The sequence below is a fragment of the Trichechus manatus genome, unplaced genomic scaffold, assembly GCF_000243295.1.
Source record: "Trichechus manatus latirostris isolate Lorelei unplaced genomic scaffold, TriManLat1.0 scaffold00072, whole genome shotgun sequence".
Taxonomy (NCBI): domain Eukaryota; kingdom Metazoa; phylum Chordata; class Mammalia; order Sirenia; family Trichechidae; genus Trichechus; species Trichechus manatus.
The window spans coordinates 8,710,755-8,722,687 of NW_004444008.1; positions in this window are offsets into that span (position 1 = coordinate 8,710,755).

Consider the following 11,933-nt stretch of genomic DNA (forward strand, 5'->3'; position numbering starts at 1 on the left):
CCAGTTGTAGGGTTAATGTTTTGATTATGGCCCTTTCTTCTTTTTGGATGTGTGCATTTATTGCTATAAGCTGACCTCTGAACACTGCTTTTGCTGTGCCCCAAAGGTTCTGGTAGGATGTGTTTTCATTCTTGTTTAATTCTATGAATTTCTTTATTCCATCCTTAATTTCTTCTAGAATCCAGTAGTTTTTCAGCAAGTAGTTGTTCAGTTTCCATGTGTTTGATTAGTTTTCCTTGCTTTCTCTGTTGTTGATTTCTACTTTTATGGCTTTATGGTCAGAAAATATGCTTTATAATATTTCAATGTTTTAGATTTTGTTGAGGCTTGCTTTATAGCCTAAATGTGGTCTATTCTGGAGAATGTTCCATGTGCATTGGAAAAGAAAGTATACTTGGCTGCTGTTTGGTGGAGTGTTTGGTATATGTCTATGAGATCAAGTTGGCTGATTGTAGCATTTAGCTCTTCCATGTCTTTGTTGAGCTTCTTTCTGGATGTTCTGTCCTTCACCTAAAGTGGTGTGTTGAAGTCTCCTACTACTATTGTGGAACTGTCTATCTCTCTTTTCAGTGCCATTAGAGTTTGTTTTATGTATTTTGGAGCCCTGCGTTAAGTGCATAAATATTTATTATATTTATATTCTCCTGGTTTATTGACCCTTTAATCATTATATAGTGTCATTCCTTATCCTTTGTGGTGGATTTTACTTTAAAGTCTATTTTGTCAGAGATTAGTATTGCACTCCTCCTCTTTTTTGAGTGTTGTTTGCTTGATATATTTTTTCCATCCTTTGAGTTTTAGTTTGTTTGTGCCTTTAAGTCTATGGTGTGTCTCTTGTAGGCAGTATATAGATGGATCATGTTTTTTTTATCCAGTCAGCCACTCTCTGTCTCTTTACTGGTGCATTTATCCATTTACATTCAGTGTAATTATTGATAGATATGAGTTTAGTGCTATCATTTTGATGTCTTTTTTTGTGTGTTGTTCACGCTTTCTTTGTTCCACTTAATTTTCTGTGCCAATTCGTTTTTCTTTATGTATTTTCTTTTCATCATTTTCATTATTGTTGATTTTGTGTTTGCTGAGTCTTTATATTTTTCTACATTTATACCAGTGTTTTATTTCTTTATATCTCCTTGACTTCCTTTCATATGAAAACTCTATATCTACATTTTTTAAGTCCATCTTTTTTGTTTTAGTGTTGTCATCTTTTACATATTGACATCTGTTTCCCTATTATCAGTGTTTAAGCTTTGATTTACTTTTGTGTCTTCCCTATCTGTTATGATACCTGGTTGTTCTGTCCTGTGTTCTAGTCTTAGGTTGTTATCTGAAGTTACTGATTTTTTAACCAGAGGACTCTCTTTAGTATGTCTTATAATTTTGGTTTGTTTTTTTCAAATCCCCTAAACTGCTATTTATCTGGAAATGCCCTAATTTCACCATCACATTTGAGAGACAGTTTTGCTGGAAGTATAATTCTTGGCTGGCAGTTTTTTTCCTTCAAGTCTTTATATATGTCATCTTATTGCCTTTTTGCCTGCATGGGTTCTGCTTATTCTTATTGACTCTCGATTGTAGATGAGTTTTCATTTATCCCTAGTTGTTCTTAAAATTCTCTCTTTATCTTTGGTTTTGGCAAATTTGATGATAATATGTCTTGGTGATTTTCTTTTGGAATCTACCTTATGTGGGGTTTGATGAGCATCTTGGATAGATATCTTGCTATCTTTCATAATGTCAGGGAAGTTTTCTGCCAACAAATCTTCAACTTGTTCTGGTACTCCAATCACTCATAGGTTATTCCTCTTGATTGAGTCCCTTGTAATTATTAGGGTTTCTTCATTTTTTAAAATCCTTTTATCTGAATTTTCCTCAAATAAGTTGGTGTCAAGTGCTTTCTCTTAAATCTCACTGATTCTGACTTCCATTGCCTCAGTTCTGCTCCTATGACTTTCTATTGAATTGTCAATTCTGAAATTTTATTGTTAATCTTCTGGATTTCTGATTGCTGTCTCTTTATGAATTCTTGCAGCCTGTTAAATTTGTCATTTTACTCTTCTCTAATTTTTTTTTTTATTTCCTCTATTGCGTGTTCTGCGTTTTGCTTAATTTCCTTCCTAATTTCTTGAAAAGTTCTGTATATTAATCTTTTGTATTCTGCCCCCAGTAATTCCAAGAAATTTTCCTCCTCTGGAAAATTTCTAGATTCTTTATTTTGGGAGCTTGCTGAAGCCATCATGGATTGCCTCTTTACGTGATTTGATATTGACTGTTGTCTCTGAGCCATCAATAAGTTATTATATTTATTTATTTTATATTTGCTTACTGTGTCTTAGCTTCTTCTCTGTTTTCATATGCCCAAATAGGCTGCTCATATGAGCTAGTTTGATTATTGACACCTTTGAAACTCTAATATCCTGTCACCCACTGGTTAGATCTGTTACTAGGTATGTGAGCTCAGGAGTCTGCCCACTCATCCTGTATGGATTCAGCTCAGGTGCCCAGGTAGATGGCCACCAAGTATGTGGTGTAGGCTCTCACTTACAGTCCTAGACATGCATGGGTGATTGGTGTAGGCACAGGCATCTGGTTGTAGCATGGGGACACATTCTGAGCATGGCAGCGGGTTGACAGCCACCCCTTAGTGTCCAGGAGCATGTAGATGGGCGGGGTTTGCAGCCAGACTATGAGCATCTAATGTTGTTGTCTGTAATGACTGAGGCAGCACCTCTTAATAAAGGGCGCTTATCTCAGGTGGCTTTGTGGCATGGGTGAAGCCACCAGTCCTCAGGCCCCTGACGTGGGTAGGTGAAGCTCCTGCTTAATGGGCAGAGCAGTGTCAAATGTCAAGAACATGCTGCTTCACAGCTGAAACTGTTGAAGTTAAGGTTCTGGTATATACTCTGTTGTACTGTAGTAATGAGCGCCTATGTTGTTGAGATGGGCCCACACAAGTCTATGCAGGGGGAAAGGCACTCAAAGTCTGTGGATCCCTTATGCCTGTGCCTAGGCAAAGGAGCTGTGCCTATCCTGGGTTCCTGGCTCAGGGGAGTTGGTAGTTTATTTTTCCCCTGTTAATTTGTTCACTCTCTAAGTCAGGGAGTATGCCTTCAGGCATGTGATGGATCCTACTCCCAGCCCGGGGACTTGGCAATTGCTGAAACTGGTCTGGAACCCAGTGCAGATCAGCAAGCAAGGAGGTAAATGGGAGAGGTTTTTCCCTAAAGGAGGTGTTTTCTATCTGTGCAGTAGGCCATATGTAATTACTTATCTTTCACCGGATCTAGGGCTGCTTCCCACTGGTTCTGGGTGGCCGTGTAGACTCTCTGGCACTGGGTCTCTCCCAGTGCAGAAAAGGTGCCTCCTGACCACAGCTGCTTGCCTGCCTCACCGCTCCCCCCCGAGCTGATGAGGCCTGAAGTGCTCAGGCTCTAGCTGGCTCAGGTCTGGCAACTCCTCGCTGCTTCTGAACCATCTCTCCCTCCCCCTGCCACTTTGTCTGGTTCTTCAATTCTGCCTTTGATGTTCATGTCTCCCAGATTGCTACGTATAATTGAATCACTTGTTTTTTCGGGTCTCTGTTGTAAGAGGGTCCACTGGAAGCGTCTGACTACTCTGTCATCTTGGCCCTGCCCTCCATTGTCTGATTTCTTTACTGCTGCTTCCTTGAGTGTATATACTGGTCCAATTGAACAATGGCTGTTTGCTCTATTTAGTATCAACAGTGTTTAACCCATGGATTCCCTGGTTCCCTGAAAGATTAGCTTCAATCTTTGAAGTCCAATGGGCCTAAGAAAGTAGTTGCTTTCCAGTGGCATATTTACCACCTGTCTCATGATAAAGTCATAAGAGCTGTGTGATGAGTATAAGGATTAGGGAGAGGTTTTATCACCTGCATGGCATCAGAGGGTTGAGTGATGTATTTGAGAGCCTGAGGGAATACAAGTCACAGGCAACTCAGCAAGAATACTTACTCTTAACAATATGACGACCAGACCAGATCAGTTGTCCTTGAGTCAACTCTGACTCATGGCAGCCACGTGTGTCAGAATAGAACAGTGTGTTTTCAGTGAATAATTTTTGAGCAGCAGATTTCCAGGCCTTTCTTCCAAAGTGCCCCGGGATGGACTTGTACCTCCAAACTTTAGGGTAGCAGCTGAGTATGTTAACTGTTTGCACCACCCACGAGTGTGAGAGTATGATAGTTTAAATTTAATTTGATTTGATGATGTTAGAAATTATTAAAATTTTCTCTAATTTTTATTTGAAATTTTAAGACTTCTCCATCTGAATAGTAAACAGTTTGAAACATTTGCCCATACAGCATGGTTGTTCATACCTTTGAACTAAAATTGAGATTTCTGCTTAACCTTTTGCATTATGATTTAATTTTTGTTGTATCTCTGGATGCCATGTAAATTTGCAAGATTCTCTGGAGTAAATAAATGTTCAGTTTGAATCTGGGGTTACATTATGCATCCAAATGCATGTGTTATGAAGTTAGGAATGAACCAATGAGTTATACGTTACGCACACAAAAAATTTCTGCAGGCCCCTGGAGTACAGTACTACACAGCCCAGCTCTACCAGGCTGACATACATTATTTGTCCTACAGTTTTTCAATCATTTAAAAATTCCTCACAATCTAGAGGATTTTGTATAGTGGTTTATTTAGCTGATTCTTCCCTTCCCATGGATAGAGTTATATTACTATTTATCATAAAAATTGTAACTCTAGCCAATTCAATTTTTCATGCCGTGATTCGATTTTAACAGGTGTCTGTAAAATTCAAACTTTCATGCCTCGGAATGCTGAAGATTACACTGTGGTGTTTAGCCATTCTACCAAATGAGATATTGCTCTTGGAACCACTGAGGAGCCCAAGCTGTTTTCAGGTAGTGCTCCCCTTAGATCAATGCCAACATTTTTATGTATAAAAAGAAAGTGATAAGTGGTATACAAGGTGTGACAATGTTGTCATGAGGATGAGTTTAACCAACAAACTAAACAACTCACTTCCAAATGAGTGCCATCTTCTCTCGAGGTGTCCCCTTGGGCAGTTTCCTTCTTGCTCTGGTGTTGCTCAAAGTGCTTCCATTTAGCCTCTTGGAATTGCCTTTAAATCCTATGACACATCATTTGGGATAAACTCGGTGTTGGCAAGTATTTGTCCTTTGGGGATTTGTTGTTGTGGTGGTGGTAAATGTATATGTAACAAAACATTTGCCATTTCAACATTCTTCACATGCACAGTTAAGTGACATTAACTTGGCTTCATCATAAGTTCAACCATCACCCTTATCAGCTTCCCAAATTTTCCATCACCCTTAAAAAAGCTCAGTGTCCACTAAGCATTGAGTCCTCTTTCCCCTTCCCTCTTGCCTGCCCCTGATAATTAGTAATAGACTTTGCTCTCTATACATTTTCTTATTCAAACATCCACTATTTGTCCTTTTGTGGTCAAAAACCTTCCAATTTAAGAAAACCACATTGAGAAGCTTCACTCCGTCTTCCAGGACATCAAGATGTCACTAAACAAGGCTTGTAAAACTCTAGTGTCAACTCTGAGAAATAGCTTCCACTTTAGGAAAGAGACACAAGAGAAGTAGAGCCTGGTATCAATCCATATGTAGTCACTTTTGCCTATATTTATAGTGAGCTCTGCGTTTGCTGTTGTTAGGTACCCTGGTGTCGATTCTGACCCATAGGGACCCTACATACAACAAAACAAACACTGCTTGGTCCTACGCCATCCTCATGACCATTGTTATGCTTGAGCCCATTGTTGCAGCCACTGTATCAATCCATCTCATTGAGGGTCTTCTTCTTTTTTTGATGACATTCTGTTTTACCAAGCATGATGTCCTTCTCCAGGGACTGATCCCTCCTGATAACATGTCCAAAGTATGTGAGGTGTAGTCTAGCCATCCTTGCTGCTAAGGAGCATTCTGCCTGTACTTCTTCCAAGACAGATTTGTTTGTTCTTTTGGCAGTCCATGATATATTCAACATTCTTCACCAACACCATAACTCAAAAGTGTCAATTCTTCGGTCTTCCTTATTCATTGTCTAGCTTTCATATGCATATGTGGTGATTGAAAACACCATGGCTTGGGTTAGGCACACCTTAGTCCTTAAAGTGACATCTTTGCTTTTTAATGCTTTAAAGAGGTCTTTTGCATCAGATTTGCCCAATGCAATGTGTCATTTGATTTCTTGACTGCTGCTTCCATGGAAGTTGATAGTGGATCCAAGTAAAATGAAGTCCTTCACAATATCAATCTTTTCTCAGCTTATCATGTTGTTGCTTATTGGTCCAATTGTGAGGAATTTTGTTTTCTTTATGCTGAGGTGGCTGTGTTCTGACTGATGATATTGAGCTTTTCCATTGTCTGTTTGCAGAGATGTAGTCGATTTGATTCCCATGTATTCCATCCGGTGAGGTCCATGAGTATAGTCACTGTTTATGTTATTCAAAAAATGTATTTGGTCTGCATTTAATTAACTTCAAATAACTTCAAATGTATGTACGTATATATGCATGTGTGTGTGTCTGTGTGTGTGTGTTGCATACAAGTACCTATATAAACTTTTTTTACATTTATCGTGAAGATGAATAGCTATAGCTATGGTTCACTTCATCCACTCTGCATACACAACCGTCTTTAATTTTAAAACTGATATATGCAATTTGTAAAATTATTCCTACTTTACAGATGAGGAGTCTGAGGCTCAAAAAGGAAAGTGTTTTTCAACACAAATAGCTATTAAGAGAAGGAACTGATTGATTCGGAGACCCAGGCTTTCCCAAACTATTCCTGAAAGAATGAGGCCCTAGCCCAATAGACTGATTAATTTAAGCTTTCAATCACTACCACCACCCATTGCCATCGAGTCAATTCTGACTCATAATGAACCTATAGGGCAGAGTAGAATTGCCCCACGGGGTTTCCAAGGCTTTCTTAAGGAAGCAGACTACTACATCTTTCTCCTGGTGAGTGGCTGGTGAGTTTGAACTGCCTACCTCTCGGGTAATTGCTAAGAGCTTAACCACTGCACCACCAGGGCTCCTTAAAGTTTCAATAGTTCTTCCATTTCATGGCCTTACATGGATCTTTGAAAGATTTTAGAAGATGGATGAGGTGCAGCAGGGAATAAGAATTAGCCTGTGAAAGGCCTAGGGACCCACCATCCCAACTGTGTGAACGAAATGTGGGAAATACCAGGGCAGGTGTGTCAGAGATCTGTCTGGAACTGGAGAAAGTAGTGTGTTGGTTTTACTTTGACTCAGAGCAGATTGTTTTCTCAGTAAACACATACACACATACACACACACACACACACATCCCAGCTGTGGTTCAAATCTAGGAGTATAACCTAGTACAATAACTGGTTTTCACATTTATAATAAGAAGGATACACCCTTCACATTTGTGTTCAGATAAAAATATTAAAGATACGAGTTGGCAATCCTGTTTTATGGAAAACTCTACACATGAGCATAATGACTAGTTGGGAAAGAAAGAGAAAGTCAAACGTGTGTGGGGTACCAATAGCCAAAAGTAAAAATTTATCATATGTTTATCTATCTATTATGTGTGGAAAAGTAAAGTTGATGATGTGCTTTTACAACCACACACACATTATTTCAACTCAATAATAATATTTAAAGACTAACTGGGTGTCTTAGTCATCTAGTACTGCAATAACAGAAATACCACAAGTGAATGGCTTTAACAAAGAGAAATCTATTCTCTCACAGTCTAGTAGTCTAGAAGTCTGAATTCAGAGGTGCCAGCTCCAGCAGAAAGCTTTGTGTCTCTGTTGGCTCTGGAGGAAGGTCCTTGTCATAAATATTCCCCTGGTCTAGGAGCTTCTCAGCATAGGGACCCCAGGTCCAAAGGCCATGAGCTCCTACTCTTCTTTCATGGTGGTAATGAGCTCCCCATGTCTCTCTGTTCACTTCTCTCTTTTATATCTCAAAAGAGATTGACTTAAAATGCAATCTAATCTTGTAGATTGAGTCCCGCCTCATTAAGATAACTATGTCTAATCCCATTTCATTAACATCATAGAGATAGAATTTACAGGAAAATAACATCAGATGACAAAAATGGGGGTCAATCACGCAATACTGGAAATCATGGTCTAGCCAAGTTGACACATATTTTTGGGGGGCACAATGCAGTCCATATCACTGTACTAACTGAATCTTAAGATAATGATGATATATTATGTAAATTTAGCATTGTTATCTTGCTATAATTTTGGGATATTCAATGGATGGGTTTAAGTGATAACAAAACAAATTTTGTGGAAATAACTGGTACAATAGGCAGGATTAGAATGTTTTAAATGAAATACTCACTTGCCGTTTTCATTTCTATCACAGATATTGAAGATATTTTTTAAAAAATTGAGATATTATTAAATAGTTCATGCCTCGCCTTATTTTCCCAGGTCCTGATAAGGCAACATCACTTTTAAGACCACAAAGAGACCTTGATTTCAAGTCTTTTTTTTCAGTACAATCAAATTCTTGTTTAAAAAATTATATCAGTAGCCACATAATCATTGCCGTCTAGTCTATTCCGACTCATAGCGACCCTATAGGACAGAGTAGAACTGCACCATAGGGTTTCCAAGAAGCAGCTGGTGGATTTCAACTGCCGACCTTTTGGTTAGCAGCCTTGTCTCTTAACCCCTGCACCACCAGGGTGCTAGTAGCCACATATGTCAACATAAAATGAGAGCTTGTGATAACTTTATTAAGACTTCTTCTTTTTAATTTTTAGAAAGAATAATACTTTAGAATACAAAGTCATTCTTCTTGTTGTTAGATGCCATCAAGTCAGCTCTGACTCATAGTGGCCCCATGCACAACAGAAAGAAACATTGCCCAGTCCTGCACCATCCTCACAATAGTAGGAATGTCTGAGCTTATTGTTGTAATCATTGTGGTCAGTTCTTCTCCTTGAGGGTCTTGCTCTTTCCCATTAACTCTCTACTTAGGATTAATAAATCTTTGGAAATAACTAATTAAACAAAGTGTTCATTATATGAACATTTTAGAAGAACTTCATAAAATATCCAACCGCTGGATTATTTCGCATAGTCAAAATGACAATGCAATAAGGCTAAAAAGAAAAAAATAAGGCTAAAAAGAAAAAAATAAGTCAACCTAATTGGACGTACACTTGAAAGCTGTGCAGACTCTTTCTAAAGTATTCAAAATATGTGGCCCTTGCTGGCACATGATAATAAGGGAAAAACAAATTTTATTCTGTTCCCATGCATGTTAATCTGCATTTTCTCTCGTATTTTTTTTCAATTGTGCAAAGAAGTAAAAGGACTGATAAAAAAAACTAGAAGATGTTATTGAGAAATAAAAAAATTTATAGAAATATTTTATAATTAAAAAACCTACCCTAAAAATATACCAAAATGTTTTAAGACACTGGCCAGGTCTAAATTTCTACCTAATCCCAACACAATACCTTACTTTGGCACTTTTGGAAGGCTGGATTGTGAGTTTGTGTGTGTGATGGATGGCAGGTGGGCTCTGTGTTGACCTTGATGGTATGGAAATAAAGCTCCAGGCAGAAAGAAACCATGGGTGTGTGGGTGGAATTTTCTGAGAGGCTATAACAGTAGATAACAAATAGAAATTGGGAGACAACATTCATCGAGATTCTCACTAAATGATTTCTCCTAGGCCTGTTCTACTCATATACGTGCCATAGATAAATCAGTTACATCCAGTTGGAATGGCAGCACTGTTGAAGGCCCACATGGAGTCCACTTGATGCATTCAGTGAAGGCATCTCAGAGGTCTTCACTGGAGCAAGGCTTTCTCAGGGAGTCAAGCTAGCAGCAGTGCAGACACAGCTGGAAGCTGAGTCCCACCAGCTACTGAAAAAATAGGTTGTGAAGAGATAAGCTCTCAGGATAACTCATTGAGGTATAAAGCTGTGTCTTGTTACTATATTTTCCTATGCTGGTTTTCAAAAAAAAGACTTTGTGTTCCCTTGTATCAACTATTTGAATTTCATTATTGAAAGCAGTTTTCTGAAGACACCTCCCACCCTTTCTTAGCGTTTGTTTTCAAAGCCCTAAAATTCAGGCAGTCTGGTGGACAGAGGGTGGAAAGAGAAGAGGTGCTGGTGTGTGTGTGTGTGTGTGTGTGTGTGTGTGTGTATGTGTGTATAGGGGGTTATGAGATGAAGCTGACTTGCAAATGAGAGGAAAGGAAAGGAAACTTGAGATGCCCCTCAAGACTAGCAGGAAGACAATTAATTATTAAGATCCCTTTGGTAACTGAAATGAGCCCTGGTGGCACAAAGTTTAAGCACTCATTTACTAACTGAAAGACCAGTGGTTTCCATCCACCAGCCACTCCTCGGGAGAAAAGACCCGGTGATCTCCTCCTGCAAAGATTACGGCCTAGGAAACTCTACAGGGCAGTTCTACTCTGTCCTGTAGGGTCTCTATGAATCAGAATCAGCTTGAGGGCACCCAACAACAACAGCTGTAGTTGGGAGCTTGTTTTCTGTTTCCTAATAGGATTCAGATGTGAATGGTGTCTAGGGACCCCTGGGGAAAAGGGCCCCTTGTTACTGGAAATCCAAACTGCAGCCAAAAGCTTCTGGCAAGCAAGGTGAAGAGTCCCTAGATGGTGCAAAGTGTTAATGTGCTGCCCTGCTAACCAAAAGGTTGGCAGTTAGAGTCCACCCAGAAGCACCTCAGAAGAAAGATCTGGCTATCTACTTCTGAAAAATCAGCCATTGAAAATCTTATGAAGCACAGTTCTATTCCAGCACACATGGGTCACTGTGAGTCAAGGTTGACTCTACAGCAACAGGTTTTTAAGCAAGGTGAAGACAGGCAGAACCAGATCTCCTCAAGGGCCATCCACAAATAATGACAGTTTTGTTCTATTCTTTTCCCATCTTTGTACCTTTTATCTTTCTTTCTTGCTGCAAAATTACTCTGGCTTGGATCTACAATTGAATAGAAAGGGCAATAGTGGAAATTTCTCAACCTCAGAGGAAATGTTGTTGTTAGGTGCCATCTAGTTGGTTCTGACTCATAGTGATCCTGTGTACAACAGAATGAAACACTGCCCCATCCTGCGCCATCCTCACAATTGTTGCTGTGTTGAGCCCATTGTTGCAGCCACTGTGTCAATCCATCTTGTTGAGGGTCTCAGAGGAAAAGTGCTTAATATTTTGCCATTAAGAATTATGTTACCTATTCATGATTTACAGACTCCCCTTATCAGGTTGAGGAAGTGTCCCTCTAGTCGTAGTTTGCTGAGTTTTTATTTTTTATCATGAATGGATGTTGTATTCTGTCTAATAGCTTCCTTGCATATATTCATTTGATCATAAGTGTTTTGTTTCCCTTCTTTTTGTTAACAAGACAAATTACACTGTTTGATGTTCAAATGTTAAAGGAATCTTGTATTCCTGAAGCAAATTTCACTTGGTCATAATATAGTATTCATTTTATATGTCACTGAATTCAACTTGCTGATATATCCTTTAGCATTTTTATGTCTGTGTTTGTGAGAGAGATTGGATTGTAATTTTCGTTTCTTTTTATGTCCTTGAAAGGTTTTGGTGTCAGGGTTTTGCTGGCTCACAAAACAAGTTGCAAAGTGTTACCTCTGTCTCTTTTTTTCTGAAACAGCTTGTATAAGTTTGACATTATTTTCCCTTTCTGAAATATGGTTTTCAAAATTATTTTTCCAGTATGTAGGTTGGAAGGTATCGCATTTGGCAAATATGCTGCAAAAGACTCTTTAAAGTGTTAAAAAGCAGAGACTCCGGCAAGATGGCGGTCTAGGCAGAAGCACCACGCCGTCCCTCCACAACAAAGATCCGAAAAACTAAGCCAAACAGAGAATCAACAATCCTGAAACCCTAG